The sequence below is a fragment of the Pholcus phalangioides genome, unplaced genomic scaffold, assembly GCF_987345545.1.
Source record: "Pholcus phalangioides strain wild (caught in Gottingen) unplaced genomic scaffold, Ppha-v1.0 ptg000042l_1, whole genome shotgun sequence".
NCBI classification, from domain to species: domain Eukaryota; kingdom Metazoa; phylum Arthropoda; class Arachnida; order Araneae; family Pholcidae; genus Pholcus; species Pholcus phalangioides.
In genome coordinates this window covers 28180650-28207817 of record NW_028301628.1, presented here as the reverse complement: position 1 = coordinate 28207817, position 27168 = coordinate 28180650, and the positions used below count along the sequence as shown (strand labels likewise).

Sequence of the window (27168 nt, the reverse complement as noted above, 5' to 3'; positions counted from 1 at the left end):
TTAGTGAACTACATTTAGTACGTATAATACATGAAATCACCTGATGGACCGTACCAAGCTTCCTGATGAATCATACACCAAGCATCATGAAAGAAGTTATTAATATTTTTTACGAATGGTAGAGCAGTGTGCCTTTAAACAAAAACATCCTGTACCTTGCAACAGTAGAAAACATGAAATTATCCTAGTTTACCTTGGAATACTCAACTCACACTAATTTTTCAACTTTTTCTTTTGCATATAATTTATATTCTAAATTTTAGAGTTGTATAATTCTCTCCTACAGAAAAATCAGCTCCCCCCATTTTTTCTCTTCTGCTTCTTCTCTACCTCTGGTCATTTCCTAGTCAAATTCGGTAGGAAAATCCCATAAAGAGTTTTCACAAAACTTTATGGTCAAAGCATCCACAAAAACTTTCACCAAGTCAATTTCCTTAGGAGGAGGAGGGGGGGGGGGGTGAAAAAATATTTTATTGTTCATCAATGCCAGATACAGCAAATGTTTACATCACGGATGTTGTATCTCTACGTAATGCAATCACTTAGCATCAAAAGAACTGACAGAACTAATGATTTAAAAACATTTAATTTTCCTTTTAAGTATAATATGGAATAGTTATGCATTTCATCTACGTAAATACGTTCCTACCCCACTAGTATTGTTACTTTTGCTTATGTATATTAATAATTATATTTTGCGTTATTATTTTGATTTTTTTTATATTTCAATATATTATTTATTATTAAAAACTAACTTACCCATTGTATTATTTTTCCGGTAATGTTTTTGTTTTTGTAATTTTGCCCTGTTTCAAGGTAGAAAAGTGCAGGTACAAGACCCCATGTTGTATTTTGGAACATTTTGCCTTTTCAAAAATCAATGTTTCATGATTGCGGTAAGAAAGAAAGGTAATTCGAATTCCACATCAAGTTTCATACGATATACAGATACTAAAAATGAATTTAGTAAACTTTTACGGTAAATTCTGACTGAGAAAAAAAAAATGTTTGAAAAATAATGTGCCAAGGTAATAACAGTCTCCCCTATTTTCTGAAATACAACAAGAATTGAGAAATGAAATTGGTATAATGTTTTTTTTAATAAATGTATTTAAAATGCATATTATATTATACACGGGACATGTAAAACATTGGCTTTTAATTAAACCTTTCAGTACTCAGGTTCATAATTGATATTGGGGAAAAAATATGGCTTAAATTTTGTTCGTTTCTGCGAAAAAAATTTGAAATTTCCAAATTGGATTTTTTTTTAGTAAAATTTTGTTTTTTGTTTTAATTTGTAAAACTTACGTACCTCAAGTACGTACATACAGATCTCATTAACGGTAAAAAAATCGATTGCTTAAATTCAGTGACAGCAATCATTGACTTGTGACAACTTATGATGTTTGTCAGAACTAATTACAGAACACATTAAATTGTATTCAGAAAAATATGTCTCAAAATGAAACATAGAGCTGTCAAATACAGTATGTATATCGAATGCAGAGTGTCCCATAAATTCGCAATTAGTTTAAAAATTTATAAAATTTGGAAGAACTAATATGATTGAATACGGTTTGCGGAAAAGTTATCACAAAGAGGGATATTTTTTGCAAATAAAAAATTAGTTCAAATTTGTGTCGTTAGAGAGCGCTGCACGAAAGAAAATCGGTGGAAATATGCAAATCGGAGTCCAGTCCTATACCATTCAGGGTGTTCTTACCTTCTTTTACTGGATCCTGTTACATGAGGTTTTTTATTATGATTTTGATATTGGGTGGATATAAAGCACCATTGGTGAAATTGTTTTACCTCAGCTGCAAATCGAAAGCTGAAGCTTTACGAACGTTTCGGACGGAGAAGAGATTGAAGAAAGATTCAGCTCTAGAGCAGTACTTTCTATCGATGAAAATTTGAACTATTTCTTTTTTAAATCTTGTGCCGAAGGATAAAAAAAATAGGGAGAATAATTTTTTGAGATACTAATACTTTTTTTATGAGAATAATTGCATTTTCAAATATAAAAAATTCCTTCAATTTTTACGAATTTTCACAATATTTACGAATTTATAGAATACCCTGTATATTGTACGCATTTTCTGTGTGTTAATTGAAACATTGTTTTGTCATGTGTCAAGTTCACACTTGATTTCATCTCAAACGCCAATAACATTGTTTTTCTAAAGCATTTCACACACGCACCCACCCTTTGCAAATTCATTCTAGGTAAATTTTTCCGAAAAAAATTAATTGTATTTCTTATACCAATTCCCATCAACTTCCATTCACACACACATATCGATAATTCCTCCGGTCTATAGATTAACGGAAAGAAAGAAAAACCCATAAAGATAATAGTTTCCAAGGAAACATACTTGTAATTAAAAATAATAAACCGAACAAGGTACAGCTCTGCAATAACACAAGAAAGAGACGACATTTGAGGAATACAGTGGCGTAAGCTGTTTGAAAATATATACAGCGGATAGAAAAATAGACAACACAAAAGAAAAGCGAATAGCGAAAGGGCAGGTAAATACAATGTTGAATAGAGTATTCAACTTGGGTATTGTCTTTGTTTTTGGCAGGTCCCTTTTCAGGCACAAAATGTGTCTCTTGTGTGCTTGAAATGTTGCAAAAAAGTTGCTTGTTTACTACCAAAAAGGATTGGGAAAAAAAAGAAAATAGTTTTATTTTACCCGCCAAGCCTAGCGGAAAGTCCGCCAAACCGACATGGCTATTGTATCCCTCGCAGTAATCCGCGATCAAAAAGTTGTCCGCAACGAAAGTGAACGGACGTTTTTTTTTCTTGAAGGATTCTTTTATGGCCGGCGGTTTTGATCACGCTCTTCCCTGATATATAACTACACGTTGTTTATGTAGCGGACAGTTTATTTATAAGCCTTATTTTCTTTGGAAAGTTTGTATACTCTGGAAAGAGAAGTTATATCTCTGGGGCTTGGACTGTTATTTTGGAAACAATGGGATCTCTCCCATAAATAATTGAAAATAATTATCATGCCGGACGAAGAATAATGATCAAGAAAGAGGACGGGTGATTATTTGATCGTTCGTATCTCGAAAAGCAACAGTTGTTAGTGAGAGCGAGATGTAAAAAACAAGACGAGTATGCATTAGAGAAAAGGTTAGTGTGATATTTGTGATTATTTTTGGTGAAGGAAACTATCAGTAATTATTAGTTGAACTTATACTTATATCATAATTTTAAGAATATAATTAATTTTTTCTGTTAATCCCTTATTAAATATAAAGATTAAGGATATTTTTTTGAGAAGCCATTGTTTTCGGCATGAAATTAATGTTTTTGATTTTCTCAACATCGTGACAACGTTGAAGACGTTGATATTAAAATATTTTAGACGATAAAATTTTCTTTTACAAAATTTACTTTATAGGAAATTCTAAAGAAGACACCTATTCAATTGAATTAACTGCTGCAAATTGCTAATAAAAAAATTATATGATCATCATTAGTGGTGTAATGCAAGTTTTATAAGAGTTATGTCAATAAAATTGAATTTAATCAATTTTTCTGGATTATAATATTGGACTTTATGTTTCTGCTGATCTGAAAATTATTTTTACTGTTTATTCCCATTTTTTGCCGGTCTGCAAATTTTTTTCTGCTATTTATGTATTTTTTTGGCTGGTCTGCAAACTATTTTTCATGTTTTTTCCCACCGGTTTGCAAATTATTTATATTTTTTACCGGTCCGCCAATTATTCCTCTTGTTTTCGTATTTTTTTGCTGGTCCGCAAACCATTAATTTCTCTTCTTTAGTATTTTTGTGGCTGAGATTCACAAATTATTTCTCCTGCTTATGGTCTGCTAATTATTTCTCTTATTTTAGGTGTTTTTTGAAGTACCTCAAATTATTCTTCCTATTTTAGTTTTTTTGAAGTACCTCAAATTATTTCTCCTATTTGTTTAGCCTACATTTGCCGGTTCACACAAACTATTTCCTCCCATTTCCGTTGGTGTGCGAAATTTTTCAACTATTTTCACTGGTCCGCCGTTTTGAGTCGTAATTGATACATGAAGGTGTGGCCAGGGTATCTCTTGGTTTGCCGGTTCGCTGTTGTAAAACGGTTGAAAAAATATTGCTATATACTGTACCATAATTTCAGAAATTTTGCAAATATTTTGAAGTTGCTAACACCAATAAATATCATTGAAGAAACAGTGAAAATAAATTCAAAATTGGCCTGAAAAATAGTCCTAATGCTCCCGAAAGCCTCATCAGCCACATAATTTCTCATAATTATTTACAATTCGTGCATTATCATCAATTAACGCATCTATGCATCAACAAAATTTGAATGAATTCTTAAATAAAAAAACTAGCTTAACAAACTATAATTTATGAATACGCAGTGTACGGAAAAAGGAAGTTTCCTATCAATTTTCTAGCCTCTGACTCGGCTAAAATTTGAATATTTGCCGGCTAATTCCGGCAAAATTTTGAAACTTCCAATTAGGACATTTTACGTATTTTTTTCATCATTGCGAACGCAAATGAAATTGTTTAAAAAAGGAAATGCCTGACTGAGTTCCACGTCTGGAATGTGAATCATGAATTATTATTATTGCTATTATATCTTTATAATACTCTCGAACATGCTCGTTGGATTGGAGCAGGGAATGATCAATCTTTACGATAAACGATCAAAAAATCAAAATAAACACTGAAATAACAAATGACTTTTTGTAGGTTTTTCTCTGAAAGTTAATTATATATATATATAATGTGATATGAAGATATTTTAGCTTGAGCTATATTTAACTACCTTGTGTTTTGTGTTACACTATTGAAGCTTTCGGGTGGAAAATAATCGTTGTTATAACACTATACACAAATTTTCTGTAGTATCTCTTTTAATGATCCAACTACTGTATAACTATTGCATGTTTAATATTACAAAATAGAAGCTTTTAAAAACTGGGGGTGAGCTCGATAATGAGACTTTTCGAATGGTTCGGTATTTATATTTCCAATTTTCTGAATAATCACCGTGTAGACAGAAAAAAATCCCCTAAAGATAATAACAATTTTATGCAATCTAAGCAGTTTTTGACATCAAATTTCAAGTTTCACGCGTAATGAACTCGATGATGTTGATTTTTTTTTTCGGTTCACAACGCATTTAGAAGTATCATTTACTATATTATAATATCATTAATATTATTTTTACTAGCCCTTTACAAGACATAGAAGAAAACACAATATTCCATGTAAAATGCCATTATTTTAATGCAGCATGATTTTTTAGCAGGTGCAAAGTAAAGGGTAAATAGGAAAATGTATACCATTGGAGAAATCAGATTTAGAAAAGTATTTGGGCTTGTCAATGCTATAGAGTAGAAAAGCTCTTAAGAAGGCGATATATCTCGTCAAAGCCATAGGGTTAATATTATTTTTATTGCTCTATGATAAGCATTTTTTTTAATTGTTATTTTTTTTATTAAGAAATATAGGGCATGGAGAAGTATATGCCGATTTTTTCGAAGTTTCAAGAAGAATCTATCTTATATAAGATAGATTATCGAAGCTCTATAGCAGGGGTTCTTAACCTTTCCAGCCACGACCCAAAACTGGCAACAAGATCAGCTTCGCGACCCATGCAATTGTATGTTTTTTGAAATTGGTGACGCAATAAGTGCATTCATAACAGGACTGTAAGTGGATGTGTATTGCACGACGCATCTAGGAAGTCCACGTGAGTCAAGTTAGGGTAGTAATCCGTAGCATAAGAATTCTTGGCTGTGAGCGAATTTGCACGACCCATCTCGGAAGCCCCTGCAAAATCAAGTTCCGGACGAAACATATTACTCAAGAATCCTTAGCTGTAAATGGATTCGTACGATCTTTCCCCGGCAGCCCCTTGCAAATCAAATTTGGGTCAGGACCCATAGCTGAAGAATTCCTGGCTGTAATAAGTGAGTTTGTACGACCCATCGCGGTAGCCCCTGTGACCCGAATTTAAGTCGCGACCAATAGGTTAAGAACCCCTGCTCTATAGTTTTGAGGAAAAAAAAAGAGGTATAGTTAAAAAAAAAATTCAATATACAGTCGAATCCCGTTATAACGAACTCCAAGAGACCGGAAAAATCACTTCGTTATAACGAAATTTCGTTATAAAGGAATTACAGTTTTTTCCGCATTGTTCCTATGTTAACTTATCTGGGGGATTAGAAACATGTTCGTTAAAACGAGATTTTCGCTATATCAGTATTCGTTAAAACGGGATTCGATTGTAGTCTTTGAAAAAAAACTTATAGTTTTGAGTAAAAAATTATAGAAGCATAGTATATATATCTAATACATATCCGTATAGTATATATCTAATATATCTGTATAGTATATATCTAATATATCTGTATAGTATATATCTAATATATCTGTATAGTATATATCTAATATATCTGTATAGTACTGTATATATCTAATATATCTGTATAGTACTGTATATATCTAATATATCTGTATAGTACTGTATATATCTAATATATCTGTATAGTACTGTATATATCTAATATATCTGTATAGTACTGTATATATCTAATATATCTGTATAGTACTGTATATATCTAATATATCTGTATAGTACTGTATATATCTAATATATCTGTATAGTACTGTATATATCTAATATATCTGTATGGTATATATCTAATATATTTGTATCTATCATAATCTGTATGTATATATGCATTAAAAACGTTAGAACTTAGACTTATAAGTTTCGAAAAAAATTAGAACGAATGGTTTTAAAGAAATTAGAACGTATAGCTCTGAAAAAAAAAAATCATACGTAGTTTCTCGTACTCATAACGTACAGTTGTTGAAGGTGAAAACAATAGAAACGAATCTCGAAATCATTAAAACCAAAAAAAAAAAAAAAAATTGAATAAATCTCTTAAATTTCAAAAATTTTGAGAAATTTTTTTAGGCAAAAATTTGATAATAACTAAATCCATATTCAGTGAATTTGTAATTGTAGTCGAATATTTAACTTTTTAAAGCTTGTGTATCAAATTTTTCTGTTAAATCAATTTTCAGTTTCCAAGAAATCTCACTCAAAAATTACTTAATTTTTCCTATATCGGAAATTGAATTGATAGGTGTTTAAGGTAAAAATCTAATCGAATTTACAGTATATCGAAGATGAAAAATTAAAATTGATGCCCATCACAAACGTGAATTTTTTTCTTTTTTCAAAAGAAATTTACGTAATTTGTTAGTAAACAAACGCATTTCTCGGAAGAGAGAGAGAGTTTCAGTTTTGATATTAAATTTCTTTTCCATTCAGTATTATGCAATATAACGTATTCAATATAATCATTGAATATTATGTATATTTGGAATTAGGTCGGTTACACTATCTGTATTGTTATTATACGCGCATGGAAAAAGTGATAGATGATACTAGGATGTGCCAGCACGATCCCGTCGTGAAATGAAAAAAGGAAAAAAAAAAGAGAGAGATTGATTTATGCAAATGAAGAGTCAGTGTCTGTACGAACGGTGGTATAGCACGCGATTGAACTATTAACTTGTGCGAATGTTTGCACGTGTTGCTTTTCGGTAATGGGGGATCTCAATGACTAACACACCATATACACGAGGGTGCTGAATTGTACGATGATAATGGCTGTTACTATTATCACCGCCATCACTTAGCTATTATCATCATCGTAGTTGCTTGCAATGAGGGTTCCATTTCGAATTCAATTATTATAATCATATCCATAGGATAAGTTAAAGTTTGAAACGGTGTTCATTTTCTGGAATTATACGTTTCAATTTTTTTTAAATCAATGCATTAATTTTTTTGAAATCATACGTTAGATTTTTTTTTCAAAACTAAGAAACCAAATTAAAAAAAAAAACTACATGTTTAAGTTTTTTTAAAACTATACGTTATAATTTTTTTTAAAACAATGTGCTAAAATTTTTCTCCTTAAATAAATAACATTCAATTTTTCTTCTTTTTTTCTCAAAACTACACGTTATAGTTTTCCTCAAGAACTATACGTTTCCATCGTTTTCCAAGACCAAACACAATGAAGAAAAATATCCAATCAGTGGATTATATTGAAATCCACCAATCATCGCTATGATTATTAAAGATACATAGTGTTCGAGTACCTGCCTTTCCTTAACAGAAATAACAGAAATTTTTTAAAAAAACATTTGAATTCGAATTTTAGGCACCATTGTTCCTTATCAAAACACCCCCAATACAATTATTTATCTTTGAAATTGAATGAATCAATTTCAATGAATTTACAAGAATCAAAATATACAAACAAACTTAATTAACTCACTATTGGCGAGAGAGAGAGAAAGAAAAAAATCAATTTTTCTTACGTATTCTCTCCCATTTGAAAATTAATTCAATTTCTGTTATTTAAATTTTGTGCTGATGCTGATGAAATTTCTATTCAAATTAACTCCCGGTAATCTGAATTCCCTAAGTATCATTCGGAATACTTGGGGTCTAAATATTTGAGAGAAAAGCGTGGCATTTTTTTGAAACGAAAATAATCTTTTCTCCGTCATTGAGTTTCGAGTTATTCATGGTTAATTTACGAGTTTTTACTTTTTTCTAATTATAAATAACTGTTTATAACCATACATTCTAATTTCGATGCGTTAATTTCAATTGCGTTTAATCAAGAATACAAGAATACAAATACAACGCCACAACAGGCAAATTGCCCAACGAGGTGGCTATACGGCATAATCATACGTTATTATTTTTTTCAAAACGATATGTTCCGACTATATATTTTTCAACTATATATTTCAACTTGTACGTTTCCTAATTTGTTGTCCGAAAAACAGTGGCTGAAAAATTAGGAACACTCTGCTACTCACCACTAATATCGTGTGGGACCTCATCTGGCTTTGATGACAGAAGATATTCTTCTAGACATGGAACTCTCCAAGTGGCTGAAACCGTTGGGGAGAGGAATATTAGCTCATTCTAACGAAATGGTAGCTCTTAATTCTCTCAGATTAGAAGGTGGTGTTTCCAAGTGTTTAACAGACCTTTTAACCTCCTCCCACAAATACTCAATTGGATTGACATCGGCAGGGCCGTCTTAAGAACATCATGGGTCCCCGGGCCAAGTGATTTTTCTGAAGCCTTACCTGGACAATTCTCGAAAAATCCAACTACTTCTCGTTTCTTGAGGTTCCTTCCCCTCTTGAGGCCCCCGGGCCAGAGCCCATGTGTTAAGACGGCCCTGGATATCGGGTGACTGAAGTGGCCCATTGAAGCAATTGAAACCGCGAATCACATGTTCCTCAAACGAATCCGAGATAATTCCAGCCCCGTGGGACGGTGCATACTCCTGCTGGAAATAGCCATCATTATCAGTAAACATTATGACCATAAACGGGTGCACGTGGTCAGCAACGATGTGGAGGTAGGCGCTGGCATTGACGGATGTTTCCGATGGAAATAAGGGACCAAGAGTACTTCTTGGATGAGACAGGAAAATGCTCCCCAGGCCGTGATTCCGCCGCCACCCGCTTGAACAGTTGTCATGCGGCATGCCGGATCCATTTGTTCGTGCTTCTTGCGCCACACAGGGATGGGCCTGCCATCAACGCCATCTTGACTCGTCAGACCAGACAACCTTCATCAAGTATCCAATTTTGGCGCTCTCTAGTACCTGCGAGCACCTGCCTTTCCCCCAAAAACAACAGAAATTTCCTTCAAAAACACCGTAATATGAAATTTATATGTATCATTTTGTTTCCCTGTATTTTAAAATACATACGAAATACAATTATTTATCTTTGGAATCGAACGCATTAATTTCAATGGATTCTTTAGAATTTACGAGAGAATCAAAACATGCAAACAAACTTAATTAACTCACTATTAGAGAGAGAGGAATCAATGTCTTATTTATTCTCCCGACAATCGAAAACAAATTCAATTCCCGTTATTTAAATTTCGTATTGACGCCGTTGAAATTTCTATTCAAATTCCTGGTATAACCTGAATTCCCTAGACATCATTCGGAATATTTGGGGTCTAAATATTTGAGAGAAAAGCGTGACAAAAATTTTTTTTTTAATGAAAATAATCTTTTCTCCGTCATTGATTTCCGAGTTATTCACGGATAATTTACGAGTTTTTACGTTTTTTCCCCCCAAATATGAGTTTGGTTTTTTTCGCTTCTGCTTGAGCGAGATAAAAAAACAACAACATGAAGAGATGATGTTAGGACAAGGTATAAAAAGGGGGGGAAAAAATGTAAATGATACGATATAGGCAAGAAAAACATGATGACGTAAGCAGTTTACCTTGCTTTGACACGAGCCACGTGCCCCACGGTTTCTTCTCTTTCATCCACCACTGAACATAACTACGTACCTCCGAGCTAATGAAAAATTAATTCTGAGACATTTGGAATATCAGCTTAAACACACCTCTCGAGATAACACAATGTAGTTGTTATGCAAATTAATTCTTAAAAAGCTTTAATTTTCCCCTTTCGTATAAGAGAAGATTATGTTTGTTCAGTCCTCTTCGTGCGCCTTTTACTCTATTGGAACCTCCTGAAATTGACTTTGAGACTGAAGGGCTAACTACTTGAGTTGAGGTTCTTGGTTTTTTAGAGGAACCCGTGGAAGTTTTACTGCAAGAAATCACTGAAAGTATCCTCTCAGAGAAATTTTAGGTCTATCTAGATAGTTTCCAAACCTTTTTTGTGTCATCGCCCCCTTCTTCAGAAATTTTTTTCTCCCACCGCCCCCTCCCCCAACGCAATCTAACCCATAGGATCCAATGTTATACCTGTATGTTCTATCGCCCCCCAGGAACATTCGATTGCCCCCAGGGGGCGTTAAAGCCCACGCTGGGAATCACTGATCAAGATAGTTTCCCAAACTTTTTTGTTCCATCGCCGACTTCTTCAGAAATTTTTTCTCCCACCGTCCCCCCCCCCCAACGCAATCTAACTCATAGGGCCCTGTGTTATACCCGTATCTTCTACCGCCCCCCCCCAGGAACATTCGATCGCTCCCAGGGGGTGTTAATGCCACGCTGGGAATCACTGATCTAGATCTATGTCTGTGAAATTAAAATTTTGCAAATTTGAATGATTACAAATTGAAGGAATATGTATTCCCCTGAAATAATAGTATTAGGACAGCAACGTCTCAAATTCCAGTTTAGGTCAATATTGAAAAACTGTCTCCGCAGAGAGTAGGCATACCTTCAACAGGGTACTTACTCATCACGAAAATTCAAGCATTTTCCATCTTTACTTCAAAATGTGGAAGGCAGATGGTAGCACAACGCAAGAACACGGAACAAGCACAAGTCTGACAACATAAATACGTCAGGGCCACGCATATACATGCACAACAACACTTTACGGCGTGTACCGAGTCATTAGTAATTCCGCAGAGGACTGTGTACGAAGTGCACGTCCGGTTGAGTAGTGGTTTAGGTAAATGCTGAGCCACGCTCGGCTGCTCAAGAGTTACGCCAGTTTTCGAAGCTAATAAACATATTATCGCAGAGCGATCAATACCTAGGCAGTGATTGATATTGAAAAACGTTAGACTCTATGGAATTATGCATAACTGCTTTGAATACTACCGATGAATAACTGTCCGGATTCCAACAGTGGACATCCTTCAGTGGACAGTTTTGGTCTGTTACTTTTTCTGCTCGTATGGTTGCGAACCACTGGTTGGACAATAGAAGCACACTGACATTGTGGACGACCTACCTTGACCATTGGGATTAAAATAAAATGACTCTTGTCTCTTTACCAGAATGACAATGCACAACATGCTACTGCTATAAATAGGTACGAAGTATTACTGGCGTGTGATATATTTACAGCTCAACAGGCTGAGTCTAATTACAGAGATGAAATACCATGACGGTTATAATACCAAAATACAATAAGGAAATTAAAATATAAACGAGAAGCAAAGTAATGACAGTAATAACTCATTAAATGTACACGTTAAGAATTAAATCGACAGAAACAAACACGTAATACAAGAAACGTACTACATTCTACATACAAAAAATATATAAACGTAATAGAAATGCAAATTAATGATTCGATACCAAGAAGATTAAAGCTACACAGAAAAGGGGGGGAACCGAGAAAAATAGATGAATTGAACAAAAATGCAATACACAAAGATAAGTAAACAATAGGAAATCAATGTGATGAACAAACGAAAACAAGAAGAAAGTGACAGTTGTTGTGGTCCACTCAGAGTCCTGATTTGATTTGGAACTGGTAGTCACGGGACGAACTGGATCGTCCTAATTATAGTTAGTGTCCGTGTTCAGTGGTTTGAATTTTCAGTGATTACGCCACAACTTTTACTTCACCAGTCTTCGTATCACGTATATCTCAAGGAGTGATGCCATTCTGGTGAAGGCGGGGCGCGGTAGCCCAGGTCGATAAGATACTCGCCTAAAGTACCAAAGGATGATCAAAGGTGTCGCGAGTTCGATACCCGGTTCGTCCTTTGCAGAAAACGTTCCTGACACAGGGGTACAACAAAAAACGGCGACATGACTGCAGAAAAAATTGCTACCGCAGGGAGTCCCCCATCGAGGGGTTAGCGCACCAGCCTCTCGATGAGTATAAAAAAACAAGCCTGCCGTTCGGAATCGGCAATAAATTGTAGGTCCTGGTCTAACTAGCCCTCGTGTGCAGAAAATAACCGTGATGCGCCAAAAATGATCAAATGATCTGGTGAAGGCAATGGTCAGTAGTGCTGTTGTGACAATGAAATACTACTGTGAAGTAGGGATAACGTGCTTGCCTAGAACGGACGATTCTTAACATTTCGTGTTTCACGGATCTCGGTGCTCATAAGACGAACTCCAAAAGACCCCTCCGCTAATAAGACTGATATCAACGTACGGAATAAACTTGTCTTCGACAGGGTTACAATATCAAGCCAGTGTTGTGTCTAGAAGAAACGCTTAACAATTTTGCTATTATAGCTGAAAATCTCTCACACAAACAAGAAGAGTTAAACTAGGGGCACTTAACTTTTCTGTATTCCATGGACTCTGTTGGAATAAGACGGAGACCAAGAGGATCCCCTCAAAGCAACGATCAACTCCACAGAAGAATATATACAGCATATAATAATACAAAAACATTTAGTTAATTGTTTTCTCATTAAGCTCTTATGAGCTCCACAAAAACTTTCCAAGGACTACTTCGACTAGAACCACCAGTGTAGAATGTCAATATGTGCTTATCCTCTGCCACGGTGGTATCCCGCCCCCCCCCCCCCACAACCAGTGGTCTGAGATAGAATTAGCAGAAAACGTTCCAGACATAACCGCCCACTGCTGTGAAACGAATACGTACGTAGGCGTCCGGAAAATTATCCGGTTCAGGTGCGTCCGGAAATAAATGTAATTGAATTACGATTAATCCGTGCGTGCTAAAATTATTTTAACTTAAATTTGGGATTTTCTAAAAGATTGTCTTCCATCTAAAACAGCACTGAATTTATCAAAATTCTATACAGATACTGAAAATAAGTACAAGGTATAACATGATTTCGTTAATAGTTTAAAAATTCATAAAAATTGAAGGAAAAAATTAGTATATTCGGTTTTCAACCCCGAGTAGGCGGCCCTGAGGAGGTCCGCACACAAGCTTAGTAATTCAATTGAAACTGAATGAAAAATAATTCAAGTGTTGTAATTGATATTAGTACAGTAGAGGACTTCTCGATAACGGACACCTCTTGGGATCGAAAATTTTGTCCGCTATCGAGGAGTGTCCGTTTTTGGGTTGTGAAATATTTAAGCCTGTTGAAATTTTTTGGAGAAGTGTCCTTTAGCGGGAGGTGTCTGTTATAGGGAGGTTCGACTGCAATATCCATATATATATATATATTCACCATTCTATATTATATTCATCATTCCTCATCAAGGGAAATGCGGGAAATTGTGATCCTAAATACGGGGATGGCACTAATTGCAACCAAAAATGTAATTTGCGACAAAAATTTGATAATTACTGCTAAAATGAGTAGGGGGGGGGGGATAAAGGGCTGGCTAGAATCGCAATGAACAAAAATGTATTTGACGGAAAAAATATTCAAATGACTGGATGACCATATTTCATAGAGAAAAAATAAGATCTCTCTAGGATCTTAAATACCGTAAAATACAGGACGTCATCAATTTTCAACAAAAACGCTGCCATAAGTCGGCGAAATCTCCAAATGTAGACAAAATCGCTTAAAATTAAGGAAAAAAATTGTTGAACCTGACCAATACGTGAGATGAATTTTTGTATTTATAGCCATATTTTTATCGTAATAAGTTGTGAAAACGCTGTTTATTTACGATTTTATTAAAAATCGCAAATTCGTCCGTAGAATTCTTTCAGACATTTTACTGGTCCTTGTGTTAAGAAAGGTTCAGAAACGCTGGTATATTTGAATGCGATTTGAGAGAAAAGTTATCCTCACGAGGAGGGGAGAATTTACACCAATTTACTTCAATTTTTATGAATTTTTAAACTAAAGTAATTTCTCTCGGTTGCGGACACCGGTGCGGGTAAGCTTTCTGAGCCCAAGAATCAGTAAAATGTCTGAAACAATTCGATGGGCTACTAAGTTACAGCATATGTGGTACGAACATATCTCCTATAAATACGGGACATTTACAATCAGGAATAAAATACATATTATGCAGGAATGTCCCGCATTTTTCTCTAGTGACATTCCTTTTTTTTTTGGTTCTTGTCCCGTTTTTTTCAACAAATGATAAACTCAACTTTCGCCTGGGTTCGAGGGGTTTGTCTGTCCATGCACGGCCCGTTCAGCGAGCCCACGAGCTCTAAGGAAAGAGGATTCGTTGGATTTGTAGTCTAAGGCAGTGGTTCTCAACCTGGGGCCATATGGCCCCTTCGCGGTCCTGGGATGTTCTAAGGGGGCCACGGGAGAAAATCAGAAGCAAAGCTTTAAAAATGAAACATGGTTGAAAAATATTACTACTTTCAGAATCCATCAGATCCGTCCCAGGGGCATCTTAACCCTTGGGTCGGTGTGTGTATGACCCGGGTCTTCATGTCTATAATGGAGGGAGGGGATATGGGATCTGGTACTATAATTTTCATATGTAAGCTGTCATTTACAGCTAAGTATGGAGGGCCGCCAGAACAACGGTTGATGTGTTGGAAGGGTCGAGTTATCGTGCAGGTTCGTTGGATCGTCCCGTATTTTACTCAGACCATTTTTACCATATAATTTGACCCCGGCAACTCCCTCTTTGATGAGGGTAGAGGGGGGGGCCCTGGATAGGACGGGGGGGGCCACGAGAAAAAAATGTGATCCATGGGGGACCATCAGCTGAAAAAGGTTAAGAAACAATGGTCTAAGGCACTCACCCGGCAAGTGAGAGGACCCGGGATCGATTCCCCACAAGGTCAGTTGAATTCTCTTTGCCCGGATTTATCTTCGCACCCGCCAGTTGTCGAAACCTCCGTAGTAATACCGGAGAGTGACATCATCTTCGAAAATTATTTTTTCCGTAAAATGAGGGCAGTGACCCCATCTGAGAGGGGTCCGTTAAGAGGCATTTTACTGTATTTAAGAATTTATGGGACACCCTGTATATCATACATTTACAGATTCCGAAAAAGTGTCATTATTCGACCAAATTCAGATAATCTCATCATTTTTCACCATGTAATTGGCTATTATTCTTCCGATATCTCTCCCATGAAAGAAAATTTCATTATCGGAAATAAATTAATTTTAACTACAATAATTTCTTAAATTTAAAGAACCCGGGGGGATCATATTTCTTTGTAAGAAATGCATTTTTATGACCATTACATGCGCGCCGAGATACTTAAAAATTCTCATTTTTGTACTTTAATAGCCATGGCCACCGCCATTTTCTCTCACCAAGTTTCTCTTATTAACTTACATTTGTTTTTCCCCCTTCCCTAGGGCCAAAAGAAAAAAAAAAGGAGTGGAGGAGTATAAGAGAGTATAATAATTATTTTCTTGTCTTCAACGACCACATACTGCCCAACGATCCCATGAAACATAATGAATATGGCCTCCGTCTAGTTTTTCTGGCCCTTTTTACTGCGTTTCTACGATTTCCGCGAAGCCATTCGGAATGAAATTACGTCCTCACCTCCGAGCCAAAAACGGGGGCCTCCACGTTTGTAATCAAGAGACTAAAACTAAAGTATCACTTTATGATCTCGCCAGAGATGAATATGAATATGGTTCTTCATTATAAAACTCCACACCCGGGGGTTTTTATTCCTACGTCCTGAGAATTTTAATGCCGGTGGCCATTTATATAAATCGCAATGAATGGCCGTCGGTGACTTGTCTTTGACTAAGGCCGGGATTATCCTACAAAAGTTTTAGAAACGTTGTTTTATAAAAGTTGTGAAATGCAACTAATACTGCCAATAATTCACCTTTTCCACCACTCGCTCCGTCGGTAAATTATTGGCGTGAATTTTCCGGATGTATATTTATGTATATTTTCTTCGGAGTATATTTTCTTTACCAAACACTGTGTCTCGCCAACAGTGAAAATATCAGCAAGCATTAAGTGTTTAGTAGTAAAGCCTACTGCCCACCTATAGCCCACCAACTTCATAGTTTACGCGTCCTTTTCAAAAAACTAGAACATCCTAGAAATTTAAGAGAGCACTTCATAAAAAGCTCAAGACGGGAGAAAGCCGAGATTAAGGGTACGAATTAAATATGCATTTTCACCTTTTAAAAGATTCTTCTTGAGCATATCGGCAGCAAAAAATTCGCATATTGTTAAAGTGCCAAATTGCTTTTTCTTCTTTTTTTCAAAAAAAAAAAAAATAAATTAGAACATCTGACTTAAAACGGATTATTACATGAATATTTTCTAGCAAATTTACACCAACTTGATCGAATAAGTGCTGTATGCCTTTCCCCGTTACGTATGTAAACCCAGAATCATCCGATATTCGCAATACGGGTAGAAAAACGGGAAATTTCTGCAAACGCAAAATTACACGTGTATTTGGTAGGACGAACAGTATGAGAAAACGCGTGCTGATATCGTAAGAATATATTACACTGTGGCCATCTTTGACCTTGACCGTGGATTTTATGCATCAAGACATCGAATTGATACGTCTCCAGCACAGATCTGGATTGGATCTCAACCATGAATCCAATCTTCGATATTTTAGAGCCGATAAAAGCTGGTTTGCAATTGATTAGCTTTTTTTTTTTCACGACTCCACTAACTCTTGGTAGGATTAGCATCAGGTAAAATCATTAAATATCGCGAAACCCCGAAGTGTCGATGATGTTTGATGGGCATTGCCGAATTCGTGATCCAATCTGCATTTTTCATCTTCAAACTAAGTCTTCAGCTGCTGGAACCAAAAAAAAATAGAGACCAACGAATCAGAAGACTTCTCTAGATGGAGGTGTACTCTAAGCTCTCTACCTTTTGATTCCATAATTCGAAGACTTGTATGGAGATTAAAATTCCATTTGCCATGAAGATTTTGACTATGTCTAAGGAGCTTTATGGATGCTGCAGCAATTCACATAGGCGAAATCTTGATAGCGAATGAAGACTTCTATGGAGATGAAAATCTCAACTTCTCTGGAATCAAAAGTAGAGAGCCTAATGTACACCTTCATCTAGAGAAGTCTCCTGATTCATTGGTCTCTATTTTTTTTTGGTTCCAGCAGTTTGAAGATGGAAAACGAAGATTGAATCACGAGTTCTGCAATCCCATCAAGCATCATTGATATTTCGGTGGTTTCGTGATATCTGATGAGTTTACCCGATGCTGATCCTACCAAGATATTGCGGAGTCATGATTAAAAAAAAAAAGAAGGGCTAATAAATTGCTAACAGGCTACTATCGTCTCTAAAATAGCGACGATGGGATTCATTGGGTTGATGTCCGATCCAGACCTGTGCTGGAGACTTATCGATTCAATGCCCTGACACCTAAAATCCTTGGTCATATCCAAAGATGGCCACAGTACAATATATTCGTGCAATATCAGCACGTGTTTTTTCTTCATATTTTCCTATTATATACATATGTAATTTTGCAGAAATGTCCAGGTTTTTTCTACCCGTATTGCAGAGACTGGATAATTCTAGGTTCGCATGCGTAATGAAGAGAGAGATAAAACACGAATTGTGATTCAAGTCGATGTAAATTTACATGAAAATATTCATGTAATAATCCGTTTTAAGTCAGATGTTCTAATTTTTTGAAACAACTTTCGGGGCGATCTAATTTTCTGTAGCAAAGAGTTTAAAAAGTAATTTGATACTTTAGAAAACATTAAATCTCCTTAAGTATATTGAATGTTATTGCAATTGAATATTTCTTAAAGTATTGCAATTTTTTTTTTTGCCTCCGATATGTTCAAGAAGAACTTCTTAGAAGATGAAAATACAAATTGTGCAATCATAACCCTTAATTTGGACTTTCCAGCTTGAGAATTTTCATGTGAACTGCTCTCGTAAATTTCTGGGGAATGTTCTAATTTTTTGAAAAGGACTTGTATATGCATTTATTTTTGTAATTTTATTGGTATGTTGACGATGTAAGGAACCTTTTTTCCTTCAAATGAGAAATCCGGCTCATATTTATTATCCATTGATTGGATCTCTTGACGTATGTATCTTTCCAGAGCCAAGGGTCAGTTAAATTTCAAGAATTTGAAGGAGAAAAATCTAGTTTCTTTCAACCTTTGGGCTTCAGTCACGATATCTTTTTTATTAATAAAGAAAGAAAAAACACTATGTAGATAATGTGTTATAAGTGGTTTAATCATTTCATTTACATCTTTTATATCAAAGTGTTTTTTTTTATAATAAACGTATCTGTTATGAAACAATCGTGTTCTTGTTTGTTGCTGACATCCATTGACCTGTAATCCTTGAATACGGCTCTTGAGAAATTGCTAATGTATATACGTACCGTAATTTCCTTGTAAGAGTTTTGTTACCTTGAGGAAAAATGTCTTCGTATAATCCACGCATTATACGCAGGAAAATTAGAGATTTTTCTTTCTTAATATAATCACTGCCTATTATTTTATCACTGTTATTATAATATTAGAACCTCACCGATAATATAAAGTGTCCCATAAATCCGTAAATAATTTAAAAATTCATAAAAAAAAATTAAATGAATGCAGTTTGCGAAAACATTCTCAGAAAGGGGCTTTTTCGTTTGGCACTGGAAAAAATTTAGTTCGAATTTTTGTCGATAGAGGGAATTGCATGAAAGCAAATCACAGAATTCTGAACCTTTCTTCAATCTCTTCTGTGTTCGAAACGTTCATATAGCTTCTCTCAGCCGGGTTCACAGCTGAGGTGAAACAATTTTTATTTCGTCCATCAATGTCAACATCACAATAAAAATCTTTTGGAATCTCCAGTAACAGGAAAATTCAGAAATGAGCTGTTAATCGTACACACCCTGCATCTTACACGACTCTGATTTAAATGTTTCCAGTAATTTACATTTGTGCAGCGTCCTCTATCAACAAAAACTCGAACTAATTTTTTGCTGTACCAATATATATAAATGTATATATAATAACACCCTTCGTTAGAATAACTTTTTCGCAAACCGCATTTTTGAAAGAAAACCTAATTTCTTCAATTTCAATTTTCACGAATTTGAATTTATTCAGGAATTTACGGGAACGTAGCCTATATTGATATCCCACGTTAATATCCCTACATATCAATGCGAAATTTCACCAAATTCTGTCCTATATTTTTTGCAGAAAATTATTGTGTTAATTCTTTCAATTTTCAACTTCATACATGAAAAATAACAACAACGTACAGTACATTCGGGTAATATGGAACCCCACTTTCATTTTTTCGATTATTCCAATTTGAAACATGGTAGAGAAACCTGAAACTTGTATTTGTATAAAATTTTGGTTTCTTGTCTTTGTATTAACAAGTGTATATCGCATTTAAAAATAAATATTATAACTAAGAAAAAAGGCATTAAAAAATCATTTTCGTCGAGTAAATATGGAATAGGAGGGGGTTCAAATTGAAGAAAACTGATTCGAACTGATCAGAAACAACATTTAATGAGTTTATGACAATGAAAAATAAAAATGTCGCCGTTTATTTTTGCAGTTGACGATGCGGTGATGTCATAGTCTATTTACAAGAACCACAAATGCAATCTTCTCATTCTGCCACACAAAACAGTAAAGGTGGGTCCCACAGAGAACAGAACGTAAATTATTTTTCTAGATCTTTCCTCCTCTGTCTTACTAAACTTTCCATCTTAAAGAGATACATACATAAGAGATACCATAAGTATTTTTTGAGCTCACTCAGAAAATACTTATGATATTCCATTTTACCCGCCCCATCTAACCCAGTGTTTCCCAAAGTGGGCAATATTCCCCCCTGGTGGGTGATGGAATGTCCAGGGGGCGATAGGAGCTACGGATTTAGCATAGGATCCTATGGGTTCTCTTGAGTAGGGGGCGATGAGAGAAAAAAAATTTCTGAAGAAGAAGAGGATTGAATGAAAAGTTCGGGAAACTATGATCTAACCGGAGAGAATCGATAGCTAAAAATGAGCACAATACAATAAAATACAACATATTAACGTCAACTACACCCAGACAGCGATCTCGTACATCTGTTTAGAGAAGAGGAAGAAGAGGAGCCAGAGTAGAGTCGAGAATAGTATGATCCACACGCAGGGGCTTATCGAAAAGCTTCATGCAGGCAGCAATTGCTGACGAATGACTTTGGACCAAATCAAACCACACGGTGCAGCGATTAGATCAACCCAGCATCAGACTGACAGTTTTCATTGATGTGATAGAACTGATTCAATGGAAATCCCTGAAGAGAAGCAAATCAAATTTTATCAAGAACTATTCTCGATTATGACGATTATTATGATAATTTCGTGATTCATAACCTGTGATTTATTTACGGCAATCATCATTTTTATACTAGTTTACTGGCTAGGTGCGCCATGGCATCTGCCCCTGTATGTTATGTATCCTTCTCAAGCTCAATAAATGGTTAGGTTCCCCGGAGGCACCCGAGTCCATAGGGACAATGTGCTTGTATCACCGAGTGTGACAGAGCCTGGGTGTCTCTCGGTTTCTATCACTATCAACACATTAAAAGATATTGAGCATATTTCCAATAATTAACAAAAAATTTTAAAAACTGCCTAAGTAAATTTCTGAAAATGGAAAAACCAAAATTTTCTCGTATAGCAGCCGTGATGATGGTGGCAATCGACTGACACTCATTCTATAGCATCAGGAAGGGGGGGGGGTGGTAAATTTTGCAGTTGTTTATCACTATTTCACTCGGGACACCCCGGTATTCCATATTACCCGAATGCACTAACAAACTGAAATTCTCATTCAATATCATAAAAGCATACACGTAAGAACAAAAACATTTTAATAACTAGGATTGATCGCAAATTTTCAAAAAAAAAAAAAAAAAAAACTGTTATAAATATTAAGTATTAATACCTCAGAGAGAGATAATATTTAAATTTCCCTCAGAAATAAAGAACCATTTTTATTGCTGAGTAACAAGATAACACTCTCCCCCACCCCGAATCGGATAAAAAAAATATATATATTAAAAGCAAGGATCGAAGTATTCATACACAACGCCAAACAATAGCTAAAAAAAAAATCCTAACAAAAGGGAAATTTTAAATATGATTCATGGTTCCCGAACACAGTATGTGATATATATACTCACTCTAAGGAACTGTATATTTCAATAGACGTTCCTCACATCGTATCGCCAAGTTTCGAGTCTCCGACCTCTAGGGGATTATCCCGTAAAGCTCCACCAGAGATAGAGAGGGAGCCCTCACAAAATCTCAACGCCTCCACCGACAATGAATTTTCCAGCGAAATATTAAAGGCATTAGCAACACAGCGAGCAGCTCAATGCACCATTAACGCTTTCGTGAGGAAATAAATATATTGCATTTGCATCCGGTAATAAATTTTCGTTAACGTTAAATATAATGCGGTTAAAGTTTCATACACCCAAAAACCTTACCCCTCCTAGTATTATTAGTATATATTTTTTTGCTTTCTTTTTATACTTATACCATCTTCTCGGTATATATCTTTTTTTTTTTATACTCTTCAAGTATAAAGATTAATAATCTGGTAAATATTCCTGCCGTGTTGTTCTCTCTGTAATTTCTAAGTAATTTACTGATGCAACGCGTTTTACTCTTGAGTATTTAGTGTGTGTGTGTGTATATATTTTTTTCTTTCAACTTGAGTAGTGGCTTCAGGTAATTGTTATGTAATAAGAGCTCCCCTGAAGTGGATAGCAATTTTTTTTGGAGTACGTCACTGCTGGTAGACTATACTCGAAAAACGCTATACAGTCTGTCCCAAATTGTTTGCACAGTGGATATCTCTTCAACCGTGGACTTTAGAAATATAGTTGAAGTTAAAAAAAGTTTTCAAATGACGTGCGGTTACTTAAAATGTCATAAATGTCCCAAGTGGTTGTATACATGAAAAGAAAACTAGAGAAATTAACTTTTTATGTAGATACTGTGTGCTAAAACCTTCAGCTAGTGAAATGTAAATGCGATTCTGAGAAGCCATTCACAAAAAAATTGTAAATTTTTAAATGCAATATTAACGGAGATATTTGACTATGAAGATTTCCGCGTATATCGCCATTGATCGGGGATTTGGCTCACGAATTGCGAGACATAAATCAAAGTAAAAATTCTGTAATCGTCAAAATAATTGTCATAAATGTAATTGTTATGAATTGTGAATAAATAAAGGATATACCACAAAAATTTGAACTTTGCCTAGTTTTAATTTATACAGAAAATTGACACGCTTTTAAGACAAATTTAAATTGGTCGACTGGTCGACGCTTTTCGGCTCTACAATGGAGAGCCGTCATCAGGACTATGTTTGTCTATGTTTGGTTCTCCGGAGAGTTCGCCTTAGTACTTGTTGAGGCCGAGTGGTCTTTGGATGCGAATTGGGGCGCCATCTGTTGCAAAGTGGTGAAAATTCTGTCTCGACTGAGGTTAATAAAGCCTGTCCAAGCTGGCGAAATAGGTGGCGTGTTCCTTCCATCATTAACGAGGAAATCCTGGCAAACTTCATCACAACTTGCCAGGATTTCCATTGTAGAGCCGAAATGCGTCGACCAGTCGACAAATTAAAATTTGTCTTAAAAGCGTGTCAATTTTTTGTATATTAAAAAATGATATAACCAAGCGGAGATGAAGTCCGGGAAAAAAATTCACATTCCTCTATGGGGGTGGGGGGATGAACCAGCAACCTCTCACTGTTCGGTCGAGTGCTCTACCATTGAACTACAGAGGACAGATATTTTCTTTCCTCAGAGCATATGTATGAACGGGAATGCTCATGGACAGCCTCCTAGCTCATCTAATAGCTCTTACGACGTTATCCCCCGGATGGAAAAAATTAAAAGAAATAATTATTTAACTTTTTTACTCTCTTGTCACTGTTTTGACAACTTATCACTATATAGGCAAGTTTTAATTATGGAAGGATGTGACGTCATTCTCCGCTATTCATACAAAGATTTTTAACAACTATTGGCTATTGCGAAGATGAATTTTTGGGAAGAGAGAAAAACTGCCTTTGCGGGGAGAGAATCGAACTCGCGTCTTTTCACTTTCCGGGTGAACACCCTAGAACACTGGACTACAAAGGCAACGAATGTCTCAATCTTTCCTTGGAGCTCGCGTGCACTGAAAGGGACCATGAATGGACGGCCGGACCTGACTCGGGCCAAGCTCACAACTGCTAACGCTGCCACCAGATGACGACTTATGAAATCCTTTCATAAGTCTAGTGGTCTAGGGCGTTCACCCGTAAATCAGGATTCACCGCAAAGGCAGTTGAATTTTCTCTCTTTCCAGAAATTCATCCTCGCAACAGCCAGCTGTTAAAAACCCTTGTCAGTTTTAATTGGCTGGAGAGAAAAGGACTGCACGCAAAATTAGAATAAATTCAACCATTTTTTTTTTATTCACAATAAAAAACAATTAAATTTTTTTTGACAATTACAAAATTTTTACAGCTTCGAATTTAATTAACGTTTCGCAATTTCTGAACCGCACCCGCAATCATTGGTGATAAATACTGAAAACTTGTCAAATATCTTCGTTAATATTGCATTTAAAAATATTCAATTTTTTTTGTGAATGACTTACTTCTCAGAGCCGCATTTACATTTCACTAATTGGTATAGCAAATAGGGTCTACATAGAAGTTAATTATATATTTTTTTTGCATGTATGCAACCTTTGGAAAATTTAAGACATTCTGAGTAATCGCACGTCATTAAAAAAAAAAAATTTCGTAATTGAAACTATGTTTCTCTAAAGTCAACGGTTGCAGAGATATCCGTTGAGCAAACAATTTGGGACAGCCTGTATATGATATCAAAAGAAATTTTCTTCCACGAAATGCCATAAGGAATTATTTAAAAAATTATTTTCTGTCACTTTCAATATCGAAAGCAATTTTTTTCTTCAAAATATTCAGATTAAGATACGTATGTCTTTTACATAGAAAAAGAAAAACCAACCTAATGCATTTTTTGCAAACACGTAATTAGATTTTGCATTTTCGCCAATAATGCAATTGGATGGCGAATCGCCACCGGCAACAAAATATTAATTTTCCTATGCGATGAGAATTTGTATATTTCTATGATTACCAGATTTCCAAGAGATTGATAGAAAAGTAACGTACTAAATGTAGCTCATGGAAACTGGGAGGTCCTATATATCTCCACCCTGACTTCCTTTTCAACACTTTAGACAGATACCCTGTTGGCAGATGGATTCACTCAGATTTTGCTCAGCTCTCGTTTAGACCTGGCTGGCGTCCATCCAGGAAACCTTCTCCTTTTCTTCCTATTTTATTTCCTGGACGGGGGGAAAAAAAAAGCGCTAATCACTTTGGTACAACGAAAAGACCCTTGAACATACACGCTTCTTGCACATCGTAATAAAGCGAGTACACACAGAGAGAGATAGATAGATAGATAGATATCCACGTGGTGGTACCCGGTGTCTTGCCTCTTCGACTCCTCCTCTTGATGATGGGAAAAACAGAAAGTAAAAGCTGTGTCTCTGTGTGTGTGTGTCTTGAAAGACACGAGAAGTGTTTCGAGAGTGTGTCTCTAGGGAATTGGATGTATTCCTTTTTCCGTGGCCTCGAAGGACTTGACATCGTTTTGTTTAGAAGCGATCCGGTTCAACAACAACAAAAAATTAAGGTTAATGCCTCTTCCTTTATGAGAGAATAAATGTTTTGGTTTATCTTGATTTATGCATTGTTGATAAGTGTATATTCGATTTGAATGGTTTCAGCCTGAATGGAGGATTAGCAAAGGCAGAGGTGCACAACCTCCGGCCCGCCAAATGGTTTTTATCCGACCCGCGGAACCTTTCGCGAACACCGAAACACTTTTTTGCTAATGATTCATTAGTAAAAGGCTGATCATATTTCCTTTCATGGAAAATCGGTGTTCGTACTGGCCATCGCCGATTATCGCCAAAAAAAAAAGTTGTCAAGGAAAAAGTAAAATTGCAAATTACATCCAAAAAATGTCGAAGTGAAGTAAAATTGCAAATAACACCCAAAAACTTGTCAAAGGAAAGTAAAGTTGCTAATTATAGCCAAAAAAATTTATCGAAGGGAAAGTAAAATTGCTTATTATTAATCCGAAACAACTGTCAAAGGGAAGTGAAATTGCTAGTTATAGCCAAAAACTGTCGAGGGAAAGTTGCTATAAAATGACTAGAGCTATTTATTTGATAAAAATAAATTATGATAATCAGAGTTATAATTATCACTGCATAATTTATAATCTCAATCCCGAATTTCCGTAAGAAATAGAAACTTGAATGAAATTAGTTGAAAATCGTGGGAAAACGAGGCATTTTATTGAAAAAAAGTCGGGATGATATAAATCATGGGAATATCCCTTAAAAAAGACGGGTCATATGATTACCTATATTCCAATTTATGGCCCGCGAGCGGCAGAAGCACAACATATCAGGCCCATGAACTGAAAAGTTCAAACGTTACTTATTCATAAAGCCCATTTATTAAACAAAAGATAAAGAACAAAAACGATGGTGTATGTATGATACCATTCATAAAAATGGTATATTCACTACGATTATAGTATAGTATTCACTACGATTTTTGCTCCCTGGAGCAATTGCAAAAAATATCTCCTTTACAAAAACTTACTATTACATGGTTGGTATGATGGTTAATACATTGTATGTCTCCCATGCGATGAAATACAGTCCGTACAACGCCTAGGCACGCTGAGTATCAAATTATCGATCTGATCTTGGGGAAGATCACTCCACTTAGCAAGCAATGCTCTCCGAAGTTCCGGTACACATGTAAGAGGTGGTTGACGGGCTGCAACTCGTCGGCCAAGCATGTCCCACACATGCTCTATCGGATTCAAGTCAGGTGAGAATGCTGGCCATTCCATACGGGTTATATCCTCAGATTCAAGGCATTCGTTTACGATGTTTGCTCGGTGAGGACGAGCGTTGTCATCCATGAACACAAATTCTGCGCCCATGGCACCCCTAAACAAACGTACATGTTGTTCCAGAATGATGTCCCGATAAATTTGGGCTTTCATGGTTCCGGTTTGAACATGCAGATCTGTTCTGGAACCCAGTATAATTCCACCCCAAACGAGCAATGCTGCACCACCGTAACGGTGTCGTTCAATGATGTTGTCTTGGTGGTAACGGGTACCTGGCGTTCTCCATATGAAAGTCCGATGTGAATCAGACAGCAAGCTAAACCTGGACTCGTCGGAAAGCATCGCACAAGCCCACTGTGACGATGTCCACATTGCATGTTCTCTACTCCAGGCTAATCGCTGCCGACAGTGAGTTGCCGTGAGCGGAACACATCTGACAGGCCTGCGAGCATATAGACCAATATCTCCCAAACGTCTGTACACGGTTTGCCTTGAAACTGTGGTACCCGTTTGCCTAACCCGCAGATAGCTGACGAGACAGGT

The 27168-nt window shown here is 35.9% G+C and overlaps 1 protein-coding gene across 2 annotated transcripts in view; it reads left to right on the top strand.

Annotated features, from left to right (window-relative positions):
- The first annotated feature begins 2786 nt into the window (after nt 1-2786).
- The window catches only part of LOC149064731 (heparan sulfate glucosamine 3-O-sulfotransferase 1-like), a 147436-nt gene continuing 123054 nt past the window's right edge, over nt 2787-27168 (top strand). For both annotated transcript variants that reach the window (XM_089254950.1, XM_089254949.1), the window contains exon 1: nt 2787-3148. The gene's annotated coding sequence lies outside the window, so the exon portion shown is untranslated. The remainder of the gene's footprint in view (nt 3149-27168) is intronic.